This window comes from Lonchura striata, chromosome 14 (assembly GCF_046129695.1).
Source record: "Lonchura striata isolate bLonStr1 chromosome 14, bLonStr1.mat, whole genome shotgun sequence".
In the NCBI taxonomy this organism is placed as follows: domain Eukaryota; kingdom Metazoa; phylum Chordata; class Aves; order Passeriformes; family Estrildidae; genus Lonchura; species Lonchura striata.
In genome coordinates this window covers 13,637,137-13,662,873 of record NC_134616.1, presented here as the reverse complement: position 1 = coordinate 13,662,873, position 25,737 = coordinate 13,637,137, and the positions used below count along the sequence as shown (strand labels likewise).

General features: G+C 37.9%; 2 long non-coding RNA genes across 2 annotated transcripts in view; both read right to left on the bottom strand.

Moving 5' to 3' along the window:
- The window catches only part of LOC116183650 (uncharacterized), a 134,824-nt gene that overhangs the window by 62,477 nt on the left and 46,610 nt on the right, over nucleotides 1–25,737 (bottom strand). The gene's annotated exons all lie outside the window — the stretch shown is intronic.
- On the bottom strand, nucleotides 15,396–21,865 carry LOC110480125 (uncharacterized). Its single transcript, XR_002467052.1, has 3 exons — nucleotides 21,813–21,865; nucleotides 16,988–17,063; nucleotides 15,396–15,470 (listed from the first exon to the last, which is right to left on the bottom strand). It is a non-coding gene; the product is annotated as an uncharacterized LOC110480125 (long non-coding RNA).

Here is a 25,737-nt window from a genome sequence, read left to right as displayed (position 1 = left end):
AGTCATAATTCCTAAGATTAATAGAATGTCTCATACTTGCAGCATCATGTAAATGTTAACAAAATAACTCCTGTAACAATTCAGTGAAGCACAGAGAAGTACCACTGTTACAAAAAAAAAAATAAAAAAAAAAAAAAAGGCAGAAAGTGAAACCAGTACAGAGAAGCTAGTAAGGCAAACTTGATAATCTTGGTAGTAGGAGAGCAGTCCTGAGTAATTCCAAATCACTGATATTCTAGTGGATCAACATTTTTCCTTAAAATATCTTTTTTTGCTATACTTTTTAAGTGAGTCTTTGCAAATATATATTTTTTTTTTTATATCAATGCCTGAAACAGAAAATCATGATGTGACTGGAAGGCTCTGGAACAGCAAAGAGTATGTTCAAAAATATGGAAATATTACATGGGAAAGAGATTTAGTGTCATGTTTTTGCCAAACCATGACATTTAGTTAATTGATTAAGTCAGTAGGGGAAATTAATCATAGTCTAAAGTACTAATGAGAGGTTGGTCTAGGAGAGCAGACCCCTTATTCATAGAGACAGCAAAACATAAGACCCAAGAAAGTTGGGACCTAAAACTGAAATTGGGATGCATACAAAATTTTAATTATCCCAGGATTTTTAAAAAGGGGTGGGGTTTGTTTGTTTGTTTGTTTGTTGTAATGCTGAAATAACTTTCAGGGATTTTTTAGATTGTTCTAGCTATCACCAACTAGCTTGACCTAGTTAAAACCAACCCACTTCTACCAATAGTTTTCCTATTGTCAGACATTGCAAACAACAGTTATTGCCATGCCTTTTTATCTTCTTGACAAAGGGAAGTTAAAGCTCTGCTATTTATTTTCTAATTGAGAACAAAACCATGTACTTTTATCCAATTTAACACCAAAGAAGAAATATTGACCTGGGATTAGGTTACCCCAAGCCCTTAGTTTTCTCTTAAATTTGTTTCATAATTTTGTATAATAAATCAAGTTAAACTTAGAAAGTTAAAATGTTACAATGTTTGTACACTGAATAAAATGAAGACTGATCATTTCTAGCTTTTTTCTGTCATTCAATTTTTAGGCATTCAAAAGTCATGTGGTTAATGTAGAAAAAAACCAGCCCTGTAATGCAGTGAAGTCAACAGCTTGTGATAGAGCTGACAGTCTTTAAAAGCTATTTAGAGAGAGAAAAACAGTATCATTAAGAGATGGCTTCTAAGGGCTTGGTAGGACTAATAGGATTTAATAGGATATCCTACAGAAAGTACTTGGTACATGGCAACTTTTGAATAGTTCAGATGTTTGGTCCTTAAATGCTTTAGCCACAGTGACCGTGGAGTTGCAGGAAACCCCAGCATTTCAGGTAGGTTGTAGTTACATTCAGACAGACAGACAGGTTCTTATTTAGACTCCACATGAAAGACAAAAGCACCAATGAAATAGATTAAATTTCCAAGGCTGAAGCAGCTTCCAAGGAGTCATTTCCCAATTTCTGCTGCTGTTTAGAGTCCTGTGCTATCAAAGGGCTGGAAAATTTTCACTCTTCTTTTGCAGCAATGGAGACACCAGAGAAAATTGCTGCAAACACAGTCCTGGGACTTGGGTGGTGTTTCTGTGATCAGGCAGGAAGAATGAGGAAGAGGAAAATGGGCTGCTAAAGTGCTGCCTTGTGGGCCTTGAGAAAATTTTAAATTCTGGTGAAAAACTGGATGATTTGTGGCATGTATCTAATAATTACTAAAGCCTTGAAAGGGTTAGCTGCAATGATTTAGCCAAACTGCTAATATTAAAAATACCAAAACTTCATTTACAACACTTATTTTATTTTCAGATATATACAGTGAAAGTCATTATTTAGTTTGAACGAAACCATGAGTCAACAAAAGCTGTACTGAATATTGCTTTTACCTGGCCTTGAAGGATTAGCAGCAGGAGGGCAGACTCCCCAGAAGTCAGTGTAAGTGCAGTCATAGCACAAAAATGGTAAAATACTTTCATGTTTGGACAAGCAGGTTTTCAACAGTGAAAAAAAAAAAAAAATGCTTGCTTTACAAAAAGGGAAAAATTAAAAAGTCGAGATGCTTGTGCCCCAGCCAGCCTGTGGCAATCATTTACCATTTGGAGGGCATTTTACTCATTCACTGGCAACAATCTAAATCTTTACTGTTCTGATGTATCTTAAAACAATAAAAAACTCCAGGAGTTTTAGGAGCAGCACTGGGTTCCTAGACCTGTGTGCTTTTCCAGCTCAAGGGGAGGCAATGCCAAAATGATTTATGTGGGTGCAGCACTGAGCACACGGTGAACACAGTGAGGATCTTTTTGCACATCTTCTGTTCTTTTTGCACATCTTCTCACCATACCAGACCTGGTGGAAAAGGCATCTGCCAGTGTTTACTCCCAACACACTTCCCTATTTGTTCCCCCTCATAAATGGCAACACTTGTGACACTTATCTAAACCCAAAAAGCTGTTTTAGTACCACTCAGCAGTGCACGAGCACTCAAAGGAGTCATTTTCCTTAAGGGGATATTTACTTCTTTCTGAAAAAATCCTAGAGATAACACTATATATTCATTCATGGCACACTATTCTTTTATATCTTAGGCCTTTAAAATAGAAGGATCAATAGAAGGTGGAGGATTTTTACCCTCCAAGAAATTTATAAGCAGTAAATGATCACCCTTGGAGCACCCTAGTAAGAAAATAATGACTGTTCTTCCTTGTTACTTAGATTAGGAATGACAGGAAGGTACAAACATATTCAGGAGTGCCCAGGTGTATAGGACTCTCAGTTTAAGGCAATGAAAGCTTAACTTTCAGAAATTCAACTGAACAGTTGCAAAAAACTGTAGTATAGAAAGCAGAGGAAAGGAATCAAACATTTATGCCAAGATCAAAAGGTAAAAGCCCCCAAAAAATTAAAGCTTTGCAATGGAATGAGCCCTTTTGAAATAATCTTCTGAAGAAATTTTCAAAACATGGATGGAGGCAATGAAGGACTGAGATGCTACCTTATTACTCCCTTTATTCTTGTAAAGAGATCAAGGCAAACACACAAAAAAAGGAATTATATATGGAAGCTAAAAATCATTCTTTGCTGAAGAGAACTCTGCCTCATGACACCACTGAGGTGTAGAGTCCTCACCCAGTGGAGGTGACAGGGAACACCATTCCTTGGTTGAAGACATGAAAGTTTACCTATGGCAGCTTACCTGAGTTTAAGTTTGACAAGTTGTCTTGTAATATAATGTCATAGCACAGTTATTTGGCATTCCCATAAGTATTTTATCAGTTTTAACTTTTTATATAATAAAGCAAAAAGAAGAAACTTGAATGTAGGTTGTCCCATGGGCTTACTTTTGTGGAACAGGATGGAAAGGAGGAGGGAGAGAGGAAGAAATCATACTCAGTAAAAAAAAAAATGGAAACCCACTCAAATCTATTTTAAGTGTAACTTCTGTAAAAGGAATCATCTGAGCATCAATTCCTGTTTAATATAAGCCTCATGACTCAAAACCAGATTGATAAGATAGACTTAAAGTACGTAATTTAGTAAATTTTGACACAGTTATATGTCTCTGATAGGTAACTAGCTTTGAAGTAAAATTGAGAGGTATTTTTTATTGCAAATCTTCCCACCTGGAGAAGTGAACAGATGCAGAAAGTATTTGCTTTTCTGACCAGGTCCGGTGGGGGAGCATCTGGACCTCAACTTTCCTCTCTGAGGTGATTTATACCCATTTTTCTCCCAAGAGCTCAAGAACATCCTCTAAAATTCCACTGCAAGCAACTGAATCTAAAAATAGTTATTCTAGGTATAAAGAGGCAATATTTTCCTTTCTGGAGAAACTTGGTAATAAAATCACTACAAGCCAAATAGTGCAGATTTCATTGTGGGAGCTTCACTTCATCACAGCAAAATCCACAGTCACAACAACACAACTCAGCTGAGGCCTTACCAAATATAAACCCAGTTATCACAAATAGATATAAAGTTCAGTGCAAAAATAACAGGGACAACACTGCAGAGAAAGGAACACTAGCAACACAGTTTTGGGTTTGTTTTTTCCCCTTTTACATGTCCAAAATATTGAGCAGAATAAGGAAGAGAGGCTTGAAATTATACCCCAAACACCTTCCATTAGAAAGTAGATTAAGGCTTCTTCAGGGAAACGTTTTACCTCAGGGAAACAGAGAGAGACAGAAAAACTGAAATAACAGAATAACTGAAATAACACATTCATGAGTTATGACATGTCGATACAATTCATCAATCTTGAAATGGAGAGTAATGCAAAATACAGAACTTGTAATGCCTTGGCAACAGCAATAAAGAGAGGATTACAGAAGAGTGTCAAAGAAAGGCTACGAAGGACATCCCTTATACCTCAAGAGGAACACAGTAGGAATAATACCTAGATTAAACTCCAGCTGCTTTGTTTTGACAGGCTGGAGTGCAGGGATGGGAGGGAGGGGAAGGGTGCAGAGCATAGATCAACACAGAGTGAATGTTTTAATTAAACTAAAATTTTCAAATTAATACCATGGAACTAGTATTCAAAATGCTGAGAGCTGTGGACTATTTTTTTTTCATTACCAGACTGTTTTATTCTGAATCAAGCATTTTACTTTGTTAAATTAACCATAAAAGAATGATATTTGCATTGTTTTATAGCCCCATAAAATTAAAAAAAAAAAAACATATGCTGCTTAACAAGATAACATCTCTAATAATTTTCTCACTGGGACTGACAAAAAGATGAGAACTTTACAATGGATATGAACTGAAGATAAAATACAGGATTAAAAATAAAATATAGAACGAGATTTATTTTTAATTAATTCACATGCCACCTCCATTTGGTTGATGTACGTGGGAGAGCTGCATTAAGCCTACAATGTTCTTACCCAGAAAAGAATCAGATCTTAAGAAGTGTCTCTCTTAAGTAGGTAGGTAGGACAGTGTACCACTGAAAGATGTGAGGATCTGCTCCTTTTCAGACATTCACACTAAACTTCTCTTGTAGACAAAAATAAGAACACAAACATATCACTGCCTGCTAATTTTGCTAAAGCACAGAAAACAAATATGGGTAGCAATGGATGTGGAAAATTACATGGGCATACTCACCTACAACAGGCTCAGACAAACTCTTCAAAACAATTTGAAAAGTTTCACTGCAAATTTGCTCATCAGTTTCTGATGTTAGTCTCTCATACAAAGACTGAGTATGAACAAAAGCCAAGATAATCCCTCAGAGACCCTGTATAAAAGAGAAGCTACAATTTACTTAAAACTTCACATTCTTAAATAAATGTTTTCAAGCCTAAAAAACCCACAACATGCATTAGCATAGGTTCTTATTATTTACAATATGAAAGGATGGAGTGTGACCTCTTCTGGATGTATACAGATGAAAACCAAATTATATTTTTTAATTTTGGGGACTTCCCATCTATGACCTTTTATACCCTACCTTCAGTATATGTAAACTTTATCAGTAATACGGACTGGATAATACATTAAGAGCTTTTTTTTCCCAGCTTCACAAGATCAGCCAGGTCTATGCCAAATGAGACAGACTGTCCCAAATCCTCAGTGAAGCTGCTGATTCTCTGGACCAGATGGACACATGTGACTGGTGCTGAGCAGAACAGAGACACAGAGCCTAGAGCTCACGGGATCTTTCTTACTTTTTGAAAAAGGATGAGAAAAGTCTTACTAAATTGTTAAAGAACTGACCCATCAACCAAAATGGGACATGTATGGGAGGTGTGATGAGCCAGATCCGCAGGAATAATCTCTAAAACATAGGGATGCACAAGAAACTATGAGGAAAATTAAAGGAGCTACATCTTGTGCCTTGAGATCCCATTGTTATTACAACAGGTCAAGCACTGAGACAAATCCTTACAGCTCTATATCTGAGTCTGGCAGCATCACATCAAACAAATAGCGTGGGGAGAGCTGTGCTTTTGAAAAATTACAGATCAAAATCAAAAACACTTGCAAAAGGAAAAAAAGAGGCAAATGTATGAGGAATTGAAAGAGCAGAAATTGGCCCCAAGCCCCAGTGAAGTTTTTTTCACTTCCAAGCAGAGGAATCCAGTGGGATGGTGGAAGCACGATCTGTTGCTGGCAGCAGCATCTGTGCAGGCTGTGGGTTCCACTGGCCTGCCTGGCCACCACAGCTGAGCACATGAATCACCAGCTCTCTCTCACCACTAAAGAACTTCCAGTAATAAATTCTGTTTTCTAATTTTCAAACAGTGTGGCACCAGAGCCCGGGCCAACAAACCATCAGTCACAGCGTGGTCCTTGCTGCGGAGAGCAACGGTGGTGACACAAATGAAATTGTGAGCAGCATTAGGAGCACAGGTTTATTTTGGGGAGCTGGTCAGCTCCTATCAACTCTTCTAGAGTGTCAGTGAGCCTGAGATCCACGGTGGAAATGGAAAGAAGTCACCCACAAGGGTGGCCCTTGGCCAAAGTATAGTAACAATTAGGTGTTAACAAAAAATTTGTGGGAGAGTAAGAAGTCATCCACAGATACCCTGTATCCACAAATATCTTTGTACAAATTCCTTAAAGTGTAATATTTTTGTTTAATTTTCTGTGATTTTATGGGTATATAATATTTTCTCTCCCTCTGCTTTGTTTTATAGGAATATAATATTTTCTCTCCCTCTCCTTTGTTTTCCCACTAGTTTTGTAGGACTTCTGTTGTATTATGGACCACTGACTAAGAAACCCAGATTGATTTGAAGACTGCATGGTTCTTCCTAGTCCTGTCATATATGAGTTGAATGCTTCTTAATAATCCACACAGTTGTTTTGCTGATGAATTTGAGAGAAATTTGGGCCATATTTTTCACTTAGTTTTGCATGCCAAAAGTTTTATAGATTTTTTTTGGGGGGAGGCTAGGGGGTGTGTACAAATTGGCATTTTACTATGAAAAATGCTTCCCACAAATCCTAAAATAAGGGCAAAAAAGATGGTCAGAAACTTCTCTTGCATTTGTCAGTTCCTTCAACCACAGAAATTTGGTTTACAGTTAAAAAAACTTATGTCTTATGGGTTCTAGTGTTTAATATTGATAGATTTGCTGGTTGACTAGAGGATACCTTCTAGCAGATGTCATTTTCAATGTTTCATATTGCTGGATTCTTACCCTTTGGTAGCAAGGCAACATTTACAGAGAAATCATAATCTTTTCATCAGTCACAGAAGCACTGTAGGGGCAGGATCCAGCAAATAATGGTTATGAAAAATATGATCAGGTCTGTCAGTCCACAGACTGGGAAAGATGAGCTCCAAGTCACCCACCCACAAGCATGACTTCACCCCTTCCAAAGACATTTCAAGATATCAAAATGCAGAGCTTACAACAGACTGAAACTGAAACTTCAGGCTTCCCAGAGAACAGTTCCTATTTTTACAAGTAAATTACATACATTTCCCCTCAAGTTTTGCTGCTCAGTAACTCAACTTGAAAAACATTATTATTGTTGCCACATGGTATCTAGGAGGAAAGGTAGACAATTTGCATGAGTACATGGTTTTTTCCCCCTCTAAAAATAATCATTTAAATTTCTCAGTTTTATTTGCTGATTTGTATTACACTGGAGAACATTTTGCAAAAAGAAAATTACAACTAACAGGACAAAGTCCTATGGTCTATTTTGGGATCAAAAGCATTTCCATAGAATGGCTTGGCTTGGGAGTGACCTTGCAGATCACGATTCCAGCCCCCCTGCCATGGGCAGAGACAAAATGGACAAAGTTTCTCTGTAGGTATATTGGAAAGTGATACCTAGTGCTGCTGTTGGACTCCTTTGCTGTAGATTAATGTGCTGATGTTAAACTCCTTCAGCTAAACCTCTTCACTATGAACCTTCAGGAATTTCTGAATTTCAAGGCAGAATTTTTTTCTTCATTTATATAAAAGGAGGCATTTGGTTTTGTCAGCTAAAATGAACCAGGACACTCAGTTGTGGAAAAATGCCAAGACTGTGCTATTAAAAGTCACCATGTAATGCCAGCTTCTGTTCCCACAGGGTTTGCTGACATTTACCCACCACTCAGGATTTATGGAAGATGTGTATAGTAAGGAGTGGAGGTGGGAGCCCTTTTCCTTGCCCTACCAGAACCTATACAACAATTCTTTTGCTCTTTAGAAAACTGGAGGTCATGATCCTTCAACGGGGCAGTAAGAATAATGAATTTCAGGTGTATGTGAAAGGAAGAACAAATTTCATCTAGCTCCATTCTTATTTAGTCACAGTTTGCAGTTTGAGCCAGGTGATAAGTTTACTATATGAAAGTTGGTTTTTCTCAATAATATGTTCCTATTTTTGCCTCCCTTCTAAGTATTTTTGAAGGCAAATCAAATGAGTCATAGGCTCAGATCCAGGTATGTATACATTTACCAGTGAGTGGAGAGAAGAAAACATCACAAGACAAGGACAGAATGTAATCCTTGCTGATAACATAAATGAACAGAAAGCACCCTGAGACACATCAGTTGTTTTGACAATAGCCACCACCAAGAGAACTGTGTGCTTCATTGGTTTATTGCAGAATAAAGCCCTGCCATTTCACACAGGTCTGATTAAGCAAGGTGACAGATCAGCTTTGGGCTACATGTATTCAGCTATGAAGTTGGTGGATGTCTCTTCTACATGCATGACTGTAATAGACACACGAGAATAAAAATAGCTGTCTTATATATATTCATATCTATTGTCTGGTCTTGAAACCCTGGAGGACAAATGTGAGTTGTCATCTCTTTTCTCTCCCCCAAGTCAAATGTCTTTGAAAAAGTAATGACTACCAGAATTAACAGCTCTATATTAGCCCAAAGATATAAATAAACTCAGTGACAATGTTACAAGCTTACAAAATAGATAAAGAAGACACCAGCAAATTGTGCCTTAAAATCATAAAATTATTCTGAGGGATTTTACTTAAGAGTAGTCCCTACAGATTCTACAGAAAGGGAAAAAAAAGCAGGATGTCAAAAGAAATGACTGTGTAGTTTTCTAAACCAATACAACTTCCTATCTCTGCCACGTTACTTATGCAAAAGAATGCAACTTTAACTTGATTTTAACATTAACGTATTGTATTTAAAGGAAATTTACCTCACAAGGTAGATTGCTTAAGGGGAATGTTTGAGTTCCTCAAGTAAATTTTCCACTAATGCCTAAATAGACAACATTTACCTCTTTCTATCTTTATTTATTTCTTTATTTTAAGATCAGAAGGCATTAAGCCTCTTGCAGCCAGCATTATGAAACTGCATCATATAGCTGGCTGCAGCACAAACTTGGGTATTTTCTCCAAAAGTGAGTGACAAAAGTTTGTCTTGTCTTATTTTAACAAATGCTGTCATATGGTTAATTCACTTTGCACAAAGCTGGGATGTTTGCAAGTACACAGCTACTTAACATTCCTGTACAGTCATGTCACCACAGGAGCAGCAATAAATAATGTCACCCATCCAACTCAACAGACCAGTCTAGCAAGGTTATTTATTTATGGGCTGTCCATCCTGAGGCTTTTAATGCATTGTGACTTAAACTCATCAGTAGATTACCCTCTAGGCAGAGCAAATTAGAGAATATGCTTGCTCCCTGTCATTGAAAGACCTAACCATTTATAACAAAACAAATTCATAACAAATATAACAAACTGGGCATTTACAGTAAAAGAAATTCAGCTTTCACAATAAGAAAGCATATTTATGCTCCACAAGGTAATATATAATTAGTTAATTGTCAGTACAATTGTCAATACTTAATTCCTCTAGTTTATTAAAGCTATTGGAGTTTAACTAGCAGCACTTTTATCTTCTGTAAATAAATAGGACTTTTTTCCCATCTAGATAATTTAACAGCTCCTTAAATAATTTATTTATCCAGTAGCACATGGCAATTTGTGATAGAGTGTACAAACATTATATAGAAGTGTAATGTGACAGTGCTAATGTGAGGGGAAAAAAAATCCCTGAACTCTTCAGAAGATTTTACTATGACCTAGCTAGCACTAAACACACTGTTAAACTGCTAATTTATTTTGAAATATATAATTTGATATTAACTATAACCAGCACAGCCAGGAAATTACTTCAGTGTGTACTTACAGAGGCATAAATAAAGCAGTTTCACAAGCAGTGGAATTGGAGGGAGCTAATTTCCATGGGCTCCTATTTCACAGATTCTTCTGGGTCTAATACAGACCAAGACTGAACCGATGTTTTCTTGAATTGGTTGTTCTTTCTTGTGATATTCTAGAATATAACCCGAACCCATGCATCAAAAATTCTTCTACTCTACCAGGCCACTTAGACCCACCTCATTTTTGTAGGAGATTTGAAACTCTTGCCAAGTTTCGCTGAAAATTTTTTGATGGGTATAAAAAGGTAAAGTTGAGGTAGCAGCAGGAAAGCACCAACAAGACTTCCTGCTTCCTGATGGAGTTTGTGTGAAATCAGTCATTTGAGCCCAGGTTCTGCAGGGAATCCAGCTGTTCTGTGGCAATCCAGATCCCTGGTTGCCAGGCCACCCCACATCACAGGTCAGTCTGTGCAATGGTGTCAGGTACACGAAGGGACAGGCAATTTGCAGATGACACTAAGCTGGGAGCTTGTGTTGATCTGTTGGAAGGAAGGAGGGCTCTGCAGAGAGATTTGGATCAATTGGACGGATGGGCAGAGGCCAACAGCATGAAGCTTAGTAAGTCTAAGTGCCGAGTTCTACATTTTGGACACAAAAATCCCCTACAGTGTTACAGGCTGGGGACAGTGTGGCTGGACAGTGTCCAGGCAGGAAGGGACCTGGGGGTGCTGGGCGACAGCCATCTGGATTTGAGCCAGCAATGTGCCTCGGTGGCCAAGAAGGCCAGTGGCTCCTGGCCTGCATTAGGAATTGTGTGACCAGCAGGAGCAGGGAGGTCATTCTTCCCCTGTACTTGGCACTGGTGAGACCACACCTTGAGTGCTGTGTCCAGTTCTGGGCCCTCAGTTCAGGAAGGACATTGAGATGCTTGAGTGCATCCAGAGGAGGCAACGAGGCTGGTGAGAGGCTGGGAACACAAACCCTGTGAGGAACGTTTGAGGGAGTTTGGGTTGTTTAGCCTGGAGAAGAGGAGGCTCAGAGGTGACCTTCTTGCTCTCTACAGCTCCTGAAGGGAGGTTGCAGACAGGTCGGGTTGATCTCTTCCACCGGGCAGCACTGACAGAACAAGAGGACACAGCCTCAGCTACGTCAGGGAAGGTTTAGGTTGGATATTAGGAAAAAATGTTTCACTGAAATAATAATAAAATACTGGAATTGTCTTTCTAGGGAGGTGGTGGAATCACCATCTCTGGATATGTTTAAAAAAAGACTGGACTTGGCACTTGGTGCTATAGTCTAGTTGTGGTGTCAGGGCACAGGTTGGACTTGATGATCTTAGAGGTCTCTTCCAACCTCATTATTCTGTGATTCTGTGATTCTGTAATTATTCCAGCAGTGAAGCAATCACTTCAGCACTCCAGAGCATTTTGCACCAATTCAGTGGCAGTGAGACCTCAGCCACTGCATCAGCTGCACCAGTGCTACAAGATCTGGCCTCCTGTTGAAGCAGGATTTCCCCTCCCTTGAGCCGCAGGAAGTTCAGTTCCATGGGCTTTAGACAGGTGATTTTCAGATGTGGATGTGTGTCAGGGAGATGATACAGATGAAATGATTTCTTCTTCAGACCCACACTGAAAAGCTTTCTTTTCTTAGAGACTTATATAAAAGTTAAGTTTTGATTCTTTGGTCTCAGGAGGCAGATAAGACATATTCTTGAACTTCAAAAACCCCTGGAAGTTTGCTGTAGATTCTATAAATATTTCAACAAAGAAGTGTTTCTTGTCCTTTTCCTTTTTAACCTAAAGACTTGCTCAGATTAAACACCTTATAGAGGCCTATTTTGTTTACATGTAGTCATTTTTGCATGCTGTTAAAAAAAGCCTTTTTCATTTAACTCTGTCAAGATTGCAGTCTTGCATTTTCCTGTACAACAGATAAGAAGTGTCAGTCACCTCCTCACAACCTCATTTACCATTAAATTAAATAAAGGCAAACAATGAACTTTCATCAACTATTCTTAATCTTGCTACTCTTCAGCCAAAACAATGTCACATTTGCAAAATCAGAGAAATTATTTCATAGCTGTTCCTTGGTGCTTCAAGCTGATTTTCATGACCAAAACGATGCAACAATCCACAGATATACATTCCTTTGCAAAAATTAATCATCCCTGCACAAAAAAAACACACTCGGGGGAGGAATAGGAATCTGAACAGGATTCTGCATGAAAATAAACCTGGATACTTCATTTATTGACATGACTTCATATTTAAAAAATTATCTTTGCAATTTTAGTATTTTCAGTGCTTTCTTTGCAAGGAAGGGAGAAGAAGCTGGCCATGCATTAGAAGCTTCCCTAGCAAATTTGCAGGAACTATTGTTTCTTAAGTGCAAACTCACCTTAGGTGCCCAAACCAGTCCAGTTCCATGTTTGCTACAGATCTACAAGGAGAAGAAATCTCTTGATCAACTGTATTGATTACTGAGCTCACAACACATGTGTAAAGTTCTGCTAGTCTGGCAAATATTTAGCCCTGTTATTTTTGCTATTTGAGGTGATTTTTCAGTGGTACCAGTCGTGTTTCACCAAGAAATAGCTGCAGCAGGACTGTGACCCTGTCAATCAAATGCTACCTACACATGAAGCTGGCTGTGGACACTCCCCCTTTCCCATTTTCTCTTCCTTTCCTGTTAAATTTTGCCACTTCTTTGCCTATATTAAGGGCAATCGAGCCCAAACTTTTGATAAGAAAGAAAAATAAAGGTTCTCCTTATTGGCAGCACTTTCCTGATCCATGGTTTATTACATATACTACCTAATTCAGGTTCAAAGGAAAGCTTCACTTATTATATCCTTTATATGGTTTGAGGCAAAGACAATCTAAAAAAAACCCTGAACATTTTATTCTAAATGTAGGTGGGTTCATATATCTTCCCCAGAAAATGTCTCCTTAGTATTTTAAAATCTTTATGGAATAACTTTCTTTTCTCTTTTTGGTTTCAGGTTTTTGGGGTTTGTTTCTTAGAATAATAAAATGGAAATGTTTGAAAAGCAGTTTTAAAAATCTATTTTGGCACCTCAAGGAAATGAAAGAGGATGAAATTTCAAGACTGTATGTACTTCCACCAAAAGATTAAAAAAATATTTGGGAAAATGCTAAATTAAGGTTTATTTTTCAGGGATTTCAAACAGGAGTAACTACAGAGAGCCCCATGGATACTTGTCTTGCAAGATATTACTTACCAACTAAACCAAATTCCCATTAAAGCTTTGCATCCCATACTTCTGAAAAGTCCAAGTCACAATCTGCTGTCTCTGGGCACGTCTGCACAGAACAATTTAATCTGCTTGCCAATGCCAGTCCCATGGGAAGCTGTGAGCATATGGCCAGAGATCTTAAATTGAATCTGTCTTCAACCAAAAGCCACAGTGGGGAGGGCGCGGAGGGCTCGGATCAGGAAGATCTGTGCTTGCTGAGCAGCTGGGCTGATGATGAACACTGGGCTGAGGCAGCTTTCAGCTATTCCATTGTCAGGCCCTGCTGCTAAAATCCCACCCAGGACAGAGGCAGCTGGGATTTACCATGGACTGCAGCAGCAGCACTGCCTGACCAAGGGCTCCTTCCCCACCCTGCAGCACTTTGAAGCCGGGGCAGGAGGGATGCATATCAGCAAAACCACAAAGATCTCTAAGAGATACTAAGAACTATTGTTACAATTCTTTTCTGATAGTATTTTAAGCCCAAATTCCATATTGTCACTGCTTCAAACATCAGCCCTACAACCATAAGCTTAATTAAAAATAAAGTAAACTATTTATAGTTTCCTCCATTCAATTCCATCTACTGCTAAAAGTAACAGGATTTCTTTGAACATATATTGATTCTCTAAGCCTTGAATAGATCACAATAATCCAAAAATAAGCATTAAAGAATATAGTAAGCGGCACAGGAAAAACAAACAAACAAAAAAAAAAAAACCAACAACAAAAACAAACCTATCAATTATAATCTTTGTTGCTCCTCATTTACTTTGGTACACTTCATTGTTTTTATTTCAGCTGAATGATTCCAAACAATAAATCTAACATCCCAAAATTGTATCCAGTCAGTACCTGCTTTAAGAGTGTCAGAAATTTGACTAGTTAAGAAAAATGGCTCCGCTACAGAGTGCCCACTGGCAGAGTTAGTGTGTGCCAGAGCAGCTTAGGACTCCATTTTTCTGGTCAAATAATTAATCATCATCTTCATACTTTAACTGAAGGGTGTTCCCCTCATACCCAATAGTCACAGTGGCATACTTTTTTTATGATATTTAACAGGTTAAGTAATTGGCATATATATCGTGTATAAAAAACAGGTTTTATTTTATATTTATATATTCTATAATATAATATTAATTAGTCAACAGAAAGAGTTCTAAAACTCAGTTCAAACCCTAGTGAAGTCAACAGAAAGACTCCTTCCAGAACAGATATTCACTGGAATATCAATGTAAATTTGAAATACCTCTTCTAAAGAACACAGAAGCCTCTCTTCTAAAAAGCCCAACTTGTGTTACTGCCTGCCAACAAACAATTTCTCCGTGTAGCTCCTGTTGTATTAAAGACAACTCTTAGACAAAGACCTCAACAATTGTCACTGACAAGAAGATATCCACTGTGGCCTCAAGATTTACCCTCAGTATTTGACAAAAAATTGATTTATAGAACTGGAAATAGATTACCCTGACATAGCAATTGTTCTAAGCAGTGATCTATAAAACTAACACTGAAATATAACCCGGCAGCTGTCAATCAGATAAGGACTTGGAAGAAATGTCCTTTGACATGATTCAGTTTCAGATATCCCTGGCTATCGTGGGGCTCAGTGAGGCCACTCACTGCTTAAATAAGAACTGCCTTACAAAAATCCCATGACAACAGGTTCTCTTATGATTTTAACAGTGAGCTTCTTATCTTAATTGTAAAAAGCATATAAAATCAAGGTGAAAATCCCTTATTCTTCTAGAAATTAAAAATTAAAAGATAATGCTTTCTATTTTCTATTTATTCCACTTTTGTAGAGAATCTCATATTTAGTCATCCCTTTAGTCCTTCCTTAGCAAGCATGGAATATAATGTTACAAATCCTTATTAATGAAAAAAAAAAGTTATTTTTTTTAATGTTTACCAAAACTTTTGGTGGCCAAGCCAAGGGAACCTCCAGCAGTGTCACACTGAAACTTTTAATTGAGGTGAGAGCAAGAACCCTCAGCTGTAAGAGCTCAGATTTGTCATGTCCCTGCAGCTCCCTCCAGCATAACCATTTCTTCTGCGACAAAAATACTAATCCAGATCTCAGACCATTTGTCATGCCTGGGGAAGAGAAAGAAGAGGAAAGATATTAGCAGGAAATAGATTATTTGTTTTCAAGTCAAAGCTGAGTATTTATGTTACACCCAGCACTGGAAGCCAGCACTTGGGAAAGTGAATCCTCACAAACATTTAGGGTTAAATCTGAATATTTCAAGTCAATGGTTTACAATGGATTTCTCTGCTAGTGCTTTCTCAGATCTTAAAGTACTGTGGCACTCTGGCAAAGAACTGAAGTATTAATCAAAATATTTTGCACTATGCTTCTCATTAAAATTTCCCTTTTTGTACAGCTGTATTGGATTTACTGTTCCAAGAGAGCAGCAGAAGATCGCTCACAGACGTACAAATAATCAACCTTGTTGGGAGGTAAAATGAAGTGAAAATATTAAGAATATAATCTGGATTTTTCGTATAAAATAGAAACATATAAAATTTATTATGTTCGAGTTACTAAGAATCAATAAGGGGTTCTGCAAGAATAATATTTCCTTTCTACCAATTTAGACTTTCTAAACCTGATAAAAGTATAGTGTGCAGCTTTATTTCTGATTATTTCTTTCCTTTTCCCTGGTGAGGAAGCCTGCAGGATAAATTGTTTGAAATACTGTAGTTAGTTGACAAAAGGGTATATCTGATATTTAACAATATTTGACACAAAGAAGTTAGCACATGCCACTGCAAGGGTTGTTTCAGAGAATATTTACCACAATTATGACAATTTTGGACTTCTCATTTCACCTTTGAAAATTTATAATTTACACAAAAGGATATTTTTTTTTTTTATCCTTTGGGGTTCATTTTGTAATGTAAACTGTTTAATTTTTGCTTAGCTTACATCTGCAGCATTATTAATACCTAGATGTACTAAAATTCTCTTCATTAGGAGCTTTGAAACAACTTTAAATGCTGAAAATGTGTATGGCCATGAAAGTTATACAAAAATAGACCAAACCACAGACAGCAACTAGCATAAATTTCTTTAAAACAGCACTAAAGAGATATATTGGGAAAAAATGGGAATTTCTCTAAATTCTTTCAAGCACTCCCACAGTTATTAGCATTTTCATAAAATTAACTTGCAGGAGACTCTCCTAGTAAAATTAGAATTATTTTTTTTTCCATGGCAGCAAAGTCTATTAGGGATATAGATATAATGAAAGACACTTCTGAGCTATTATTCAGCAGTGCTAATAGCTTTCCATGCCTAAAGATTAGCTACAATGAAGTATCCATGAGCATTTCAAATCCAGCTCTGTGCTCACCACTCCAGATCAGGCTGTTTAATTACATTCATAAAGTAGATGAAGCATTGGTAAATGGGCATGAGTTACACTGTACACAACACATGAAATTATCACATTATTAGCAGGATGTAAATATCTGAAACAAAAATATGGATTACAAACTGCTTATAACATCAGCAGCTTTCATAAAATAGAGGCTCTCATGCATAATTCAGACACAAACAATATTGACTCCTGCTTTACTGAAGACAAGCCATTATTTTTCTCTCTTACCCCTGCAAAGATATAAACACCAAGAGGTTACAAGCCTATTTGTATTCTCTGGGTTCCAAGTGCAGCAGACACACACCTAAAAAGTAAAAAAACCTGAGTTCTTATCTACTTCAATATCCCTATCAAAATCCACCAGTCCCTTCCAATGCAGCACCTTTGCAAGTTGTCACTGAACTTTGTCTTTAGTGACAGTACCCCTAAGGTTTTAGTCCTAGGAATATTCTAGAATTCCATATTTTTCTAAAGATGAAAATGAAGTTTCCTTCCTTCAGGTCTTCCCATCTTTCTCCTCCAGAGCCAGGGCTGAAAGTGCAGAGAGCCATGAGCGCAGCCCTTGCAGAGTGTGGGAGCAGGCTCTCCATTACAGAACAGACTTCAGGCAGTTCTGGGCTTGTCTCGTCTCACACACACAAACTTCACCTGGACAGAGCTGTTCTGTAAGAGGAATAATTCCTGTTCTTCAAATTGTAAGGCCCTTTTACCTTCCTGTTTAGGCAAGCCACAATAATTCTCCTTTGTTGCTGCCTCAGGAGCAAGGCAAAACTTCCACCCACCACTTCATTGCACTGCACATTGACTGTCTCACACAGACCCAGCTCCCACTGCAGCTCTCTTCCCATATGTGATAAGCATGTGAAAGGCTTATTTCATTTTTCTTTTTTTGCCTGGTCAGCCAAGTTGTCCAGCAATGGGCTTTGCAAGGCTGCATCTCCCTCTCTTAGCTACCATGTGACAAATTTCAGTACATTCAAACCACAGGGCAGAATACAAATTATTTTCCAGTCACGAAACTTCCATGCAGAGTCTGGCTGCCCGTTAATTTCTGGTCATCAAACTTCTCCCAACATCTCCAAATTCCTTAATGTGAGTCCCTGCATGTGATGTGCACACATCCTGCAGGATTCCTGGTGATATCTAACCTGCCAGTTCCAAACACACAACAGTGGCCATGATTTTCTACTTTCCTGTTTAGGATGAGGGTGGGAATCTCTGAGGACAAGGAGGCAAAAAAATCCTGTCCCTCCTCCTTTACCAGCTCAGGGAAGTGACTATAAAAAATGTTTCTACTTCAGACTTTCATGTGCTGTAGTGAAAATGAAAGCTCATTCTAAAGGACATAACTGAAGTTATTTGAAAACATCTCTAATTCCAACACTGAGCTTTTTAACACTTCTGCTGCATTTCAAAATCCAGCACTTGGCTCTTTCACTGCAAACTTGAAACACCTGAAAATCTTTGGGCCTATATTATTTACTGTATATCCTAAAAGTGTGGCAATCCCTAGATTTTTATGCAATCAGATGAAATGGGTGCAGTTGATGTAGACTATTTCAAAATTATTTGAAATAATATTTCCATTTCTGCAAGTGCAGGGAAGATGCACAACTGAAAGATCATTTAAAGAAATGTGATTTTAGTTAAAATAGATGCAGCAAACCTCAGTGGATAAAGGTAGTAATAACAATGCAATATCTTTGCCAACAGCCAAATGCTGCTTAGATAATTCTTTCTCTAAAGAAAAAGTCCTTTTGAATTGATAGGATGTCTTAATTCTTGAGATGAAAGAGCATTTCAATAAGATAGAACCACTTTCAGTAATTATTAACTTCTTACAACTAGGGATAATATGTGAGTCAGATTTTTTGTTTGCTTTTTTTTAATGTATGCAATACAAACATTTAAAGGTAGAAACAAACAGAATATTGCTATAGATTCTTTCAAAATGCCATAGTAAAGCAAGCTCCAGGAAGAGGTAGATCCAACAAGCAGTGTGTTTGTACCAGTTCAGGCTCTTTCAGCCTCACCTAGCAAGGTCACTAAATTTGCTTTTGGTCATGCATAACTATTCAATGACTTTTTAATGCAATTTTCCTTAAAATTGATGAGGAAAATAAAGGTTTCTGCTCATCACCTCTTCCACAAACAGAACAAATGAGGAAATAGAAGTGTGACTTTTTAAATTTTAGTTTTCTCAGGCAAGTAGAGCATTTATCTTCCCCCCTCAGGGTCGAATAGGAATCACACGTGTGCTGGAGTAAATGACTCATGATAGCAAGGGGCAGAATAATAGATCACCCATTTCTATTCCAGTGGCTGCTCCAGCCCTTTTCTTTATGAGCAGGGCAAATGAGGGAAGACATGGAAATCTCTGAAACTGCCAATACCATTCTGCAAGGATTCCTTTCCAAAAGAGATGAACTGAAGGAAAAAAAGGGCAGCATCAGAGATCTCTCCCTCTCTTCCTTCCCTCACAAACTGACTGGATTCTCCACAATTTTTTCAATGCCAGCAATTTCACTTTCAATGATGAACTGAAAAGTCACAGCTTAAAGCCCCTGTTTTTCGGTTTATTGAAAATAAGGCATGAAATTAGAATATTTTATAGCTTTTGCATTGCAGGGCTTTTGTTGAAGTTCAACATGAGGAAAGAAGCAAAGCCATAACTTTGATTTGTGTGCACTGGCGACTTTCCCAGCACAGCAGCAGAAACAGCAGAAGCTGGAACTTAAGACATGCAGCTAAGCATGGAGCCTCACCTGGGAAAAGGAGAGGGGAAAAACCAACAAAGCAAAACAAAAACAAATGAACAGAAACAAAGCACAGAACAAAGCAAAGCAAGATAACTCACTGTAGCAACACTAGGGGAAGGTTGGGTAGTTTGCTTTGTCAATGACCAAAGTTGTGAGAGAGTCACACTCAGAGAAAGACCTTTTAGATCTTAGGACATTAAATTACTTTAATAACAGCAGATATTTAGTTTGTTTTAAATCCCTCTGTTAATGTTCTGAACAAAAAAAAAAAATCAATAAGAGAAAACAATATTGATTTTTTTCCCCCCATCTTTATAGCCAATGGCTCTATATATAGGCCTTAAATATTTGTTTGGGTTTTTTTTTGTTGTTGTTGTTGTTTTTTTTTTTTTGGTTTTTTTTTTTGTGATGTATATTTTTCAATAGGAACTAAAAGCCTTTAGCCTCAGTATAAAGGTGTTTAAAATGTCTAAATAATATAGTATGCATGAATCTCATTTTCAGTTCTGTACCCTAAGGATTCCTACTAGAAGACCAGAACATTTCATTATTGAGACACTGCCAGATAATATGGCAATCTGCCTACTACACTGGCCTTTGGTACTAAAGCAGAGTTAAAGCTGTGCTGCAAAGTACAACAGAAAACTGAATCTTCTTTTTTTTTTTTAATGCAGCAAGGCTTTTTACGGAAGGGAGAAAAAAGGTTGTTTTGTTTTTCGTTTGGTTTGGAGTTTTTGTTACAATAGGATTTGATTTCTGTAAACAAAATCCCTCCCATTTTCTTAACTGTTCTTAAAGAAAAAATAGTACAACATTGACTTGGACCTTTTAACTAAAGGGCCAGTTTTCAGGATATTTAACAAACTTATTTCCTTCACCATCACCCTTTTTCAAAGTTGGCTGAGAAAGCCCTGGAAGAAAAATACAGGGGTTTTTTGGGGTTTTTTTTCGGCTTTTTTTTCAGAAGAAAGTGTTTCCTTTCTTCCTTCCTACTATTTTAAATATCAGGTAAAAATAACAAAACAAAGTTTACAAGAAAGGATCCGCACAGAAAGGACAATAATTTCTGCCAGGAATAACATCTGGCCTATGTATCTGTAAATAGTGTCTCTGCCTGGGTCCTGCACACAGGAGCTGCCCTGAGCTGCACCCCAAGCTGTGGCAGGGCACAGGGAGGGAGCAGCTCAGCCCATCCCAGGGACAAAGTGACATTTTGATTTACCTGAATACACCCCTCCATACAGAGCTCCATTCATGGGCAGCTGTGTCCCAACCCCACTCGTTCTGTTTGAAATGGCAGGGACCTGTGAATTTTCAATATTGTGGGGATGACAAAACTTTCCAGTTCCCCTTTTTACTACATGGATTGCTGTAAAAACACCAGGCTTTGACAGAATAGTCTCACATCCTATTGGGAAATAACACACCAATCCTCAGGTCTGAAAAGATGTCCAGGTGAACTCAGATGGGGCAGGACATTATGGGACTTTACTGAACCAGCAGTGCTATCCTGAATCCCAGATATTGTCTAAGTATGACAATGCACCCTAAGTTAGGGCACCAAATAAAAAGGCTATTACAAATTATTCTTGTGCATACAACCAGTTTTACTCTTTCTATACCAGCCCTTCAGTATTAACACTTAAAAATCACTAAATAATCTGATAATCTTCACATACAAATTCTTATATACTTTCGCAATGCCCTAACATCCCACTATCCCTGTCTTAAAATAGTAAATAACTTCTCAATTGCACATTGCAAAGTAGCTAAGGTTGGGAAAGCAGTTTGTAAGCAAGCAGCAGAAGCAGCAGTAGCATTGGCTGTATGACTCTATTACACACAGGCTGATTTGCAGAAACAAAAACAGCACCAGGGAGAATTTTTTGACTCTTCATACAGGTTCAAGTCTATTGGAGATGGAATGTCAACATGCCCCTGAAAATGGAGCATGGTAAAACAGTGACATCCATGGCCTGACAGAACAAAATGACCTGAGCCAGGGCAGGGGAGGGCAGGGAGAAGAGGCAGGAATAATGAATTGCTGCTCTCAGCTCCCTGTGATCCATCCTGCTGCTCTGCCTTCCCAGCCTAATTTTCAATTGTGAAGCCTTGGATCTGCACCCTGTGACCGTGTGAGCTGCATTTTTGATGCCATATAAATTCCACAGCTGTTCACAGGATACTCACTACATCAGCCCTGAGTGCACAACAGTGGTACAAGGACTGGAGAACATTCCCAAAAGGTCACTCTCAAAACAGACACAGAGCTGAGGAAAAAAGGCAAAGCAGACCTTCTGTGATCCCAGGTGGCACCTCAATTACAAGACTATCTTTTCTTGTGACTGCAACAAGCTTCTTTTGAAGATTATACTTTTGACATATCTGCAAGATTTCTGTAGTGAAATTAAATGGCAATAGTCAGAGATATTTGTATGAAATTACTCAACTGTTTTAAACACCTGTCACAATCTTGCTGTAAGTATCAAAGGGACATTTAATTATAACATTTTGTATTAAAAAATTAATTAATTAATTTTCATTATATTGACTTAGGATGTCCATGAAAATTAATCTTTTGCATTTACAGAAAGCATTTATAACACTGACTGTGAAACAGTGGCTTTTGACCTGCTGTGCCTGAAAGCCTCTGGGAGCAAATCTACAACTCAGCTCCCCAACTCTGCTCACTCCAGCTACAAAACACAATAAGCATAGAAACCAAAAACCTGCATTTTTATTTCCTGAAGGGATTAATAAATTTTACACAGCACTGATACAGATGATAAATTGCGGATTTGACACATTTGTTGTGTCAGCCCTATTGTTTGGCAGCACAGAGTGAAAAACAACCCTTAAGCCTGCAGAGTAAAGCTGAGACTCTAAAGCTTGCTTTTAATTTTGGATTTCACCTCCAAAAGTTGGTGAATTGAATGCCTTGGAAGGGTCAAGCCATTTGGTGGACATGACCAGAGTTCAAGTCCATAATAAAGCATGAATCCCAGCAGGAGCTGTGGCTGTGCCCCCCACACTGCAGCAAAGGATTGCCAGGTCTGAGTCTCTGTACTCTGAATTTTAGTGCCTTACCCAGACTGGTTAGGGGGCTGATCCTTTTGTTTCTCTAGCTACCCATAAAGAAAAGAATCCAAATTTAAGTGGTACAGCCTAGTCACGATACCATCCAATTTACTTTTTCATTTTGTAATAAAGACAATTATCAGGCCCCCAGTACAGCTAAAGGCTTTTAACACTGTGGGCTTAGAACAGTTGGCAAGGAAAAAATTGTTGTGCAACATGAGCTTTTTTCACAGCTCCCTAAGTCTCCCATTCCTTCCTCACTTTATTCTTCTTCTTCTTCACATTACTTTTCATATTCTTATTTTTAATCATATACCACTTTTCCTCTGCTCTTCACCACCGCAAAACTAAGTGCTCGGGGAGCAAATTTTAATGTATTTTAATTACATGATGTTCTGCTCTGCTGAACTGTTACATCAGAAAAGAAAAAATGAGGAATCTTCCTGTAAAAAGAATATATTTAGACTAGGCATGTTTCTGTGCTTCAGAACCTGTTTAAAATATAGGCTGTGTAAAATTCTGTACAGGAATCCTTTGCATAACATGATTCATAAACATTAATAATATTCAGCAATAATCCTGATAGTTTTTTTTTTTTGCTCCCCTCCAAAGACTAAGTAGTTTATTGTTAATACTGCTTTGCCCTCAAGAAAAAAATAATTGTTTTGTCATTTTCTTCCTACAGTTTTTTGTATGTTAAGTCAGATTCCTTGTGTTATGTCATAACATTGAGACAACTTTAAAAATTGTCACATACAAACCTGAGGGAGCTGTGGGTGTTTATCCTGGAGAAAAAGATGAACATTCTCTACAACTGCCTGAAAGTAGGCTGCAGCCAGGTAGGGTCAGTCTCTTTTCACAAGTAATGAGCAAGAGGACACAGCCTCAGATTGTGCCAGGGAACATTTAGATTGTATATTAGGAAAAATTTCCCTCCAGACAGGGTTGTCAAGCAGTGTAACAGGATGCCCAGGGAAGTGGCTCAGTCACTGGCCCTGGAGGAGTTCAAAAGACATTCAGACATAACTTTTGAGGAGCTGACTTAGTGGTAGGCTTGGTAGTTTTACATTAATGATGGGACTCAATGATCTTAGAAGTCTTTTCCAACAGAACTATATTATATATATATAAACACATTTGGAATGTTTTCAATAAAACACTTCAAGAATTCAAAAAGCGGCTTAGCAGAGATACTGCCAGTTGCATGCTTTTCAAAAGTAAGGTTATATTGAACTTTCTGAAAGAGATTAGATAAGCACACATAGATTTCAGGACTGTCATCTGTCAGCCAGCACAGAACAATGCACAGAACACCATAAAATTTGTTTTATTATTTAACTTTATTTCCTTCAGTCCTGAAAAAGATCAGCTTAGACAAGTAGAGAGAATGGATATCATGGCAAAGATTTAAGATATAGATGTATATTGACATCAAATAAAAAGTTTTTCTAACTTATAATGAGTTGCAACATTTCTTTTTAATGGTTAAGCAAATAGACCTTAACGTTGATAGAGACAAATCATTTGATATTGTCATGAAATTCATCCCTGTTTCAGCAGTACATGCAGAGCAGCAGGATGATCTCAAATTCTCTATGACTCACAATCCACTTACAAACATGGATGGGTGCTGCTATGGTCCCTCCCTCTCTCCCCCTGCCCTCAGCAGTATAAGGTGTGTTCCCCTGCTGAAGGGCCATTTCTGATGCCAGCAAGGCAGAAGTCCCAAGGAAAAGCAAAAGGGAACCAAGTTCTCAGAACAGGATGATGCAAACAGAGCATCTCCAGAGGAACTCAATGCCTACAGAGGATCTCATTAAAAGGAAAACAAGATAATTCTCTAGAAGCAGAGTGTACTGGGCTCTTTAGCCACAGGGTCATGCTCCTTCATCAGATCACACTGTCCTTCATGGCAAGTGGCAAGTTTAAGGTTTATATATCCCGTTCAAGACAGAATGAAGTTAGAAACCAATCATCACCTCCCAAAGCATAGTAAAGAATAATAAATTATGAAATCTATTTGAGGTCAGGAGGTTATTACTGAGATGCCAATCAGGCAATATCCTTGGGAAAGATGTTTTAATGCCTGGTCACACTTAAGAAATAATATAAGTTCTCTAGCATGAAAGCTACATTTACTTAGTTTTGTTATCTTCCTAATCTTGCACTGTCCTGTGTATTTTTATTCTATGTATTTCATTTATATGAACAGCCAATTATTTTTCCAGCTTCTGAATTGAAATACATACAACAGCAAAATAGGAGCAGAAGGCATAAGCAGAGCCTAGTTTAGATTAGATTAATATTAGTCTTTCAGCCTACCTAAGTGACAAAAGCTGCATCACTCTGCAGGCTGCTGGCCTTGGGGTTCATTGCTCTGCGTCTCTCAGATTTTCATGTCCTGGATGGAACTTCTCAGTGGTACCAAAAGCACACAAGCTGCTGATGGCAGCAATTGAATCAAAGACCAAATTCTTAGTTCTTTGGGCATCAAAGGAAACAGAAGCACTGAGCTTTGGGAGCTGCATTTATCAGAACTGTTACATGCCAGGTAGGGTAAAGTTTCTCTGTCTCTTCTGCTACCTCCATTCTTTGCTGGAAATGGAGTACTGAATAATTTTTTATCCAAGACACTTTTCCAGGAAGACAACTGCTGGCTCCTGATGCTACAAGTGTGATTTGTTCCCGAATTATTAAAAAAAAAACCCAAAAAAACCCAAAACCAAAACAAAAAAACCAAACAAAAACCAACCAAACAATAAAAACAAAAACAAAACAAAAAAAAGAGAGAGAAAACTCACCACTGAATCACAGTCCCTTTTTCGTTCGTTTCTGATCAAGTTCATACTGTCTTTTCATTGTAGTCCCCTATGGGTACTTTCTTCTATAAAGCAGAGCACTCTTTTTCTCCTACCAAAATTGTATTGTGTCATGTTTAGAGAGAGCCTTTGTCCTTAGTATCAGGAGGAAAAAAGGTTTCATTTCATCTATTTCATTGACATTAGTGTAAAAATACACAGTACCATAATTTTACTGGTTCCTACAATTCCAGACAATATATCATATTTTCTTTGGCAACATTTTTACCCTTATTCAATGAAGTTTAAAAACTTTGATTTGTTAAGGAATAAATAACTGTTA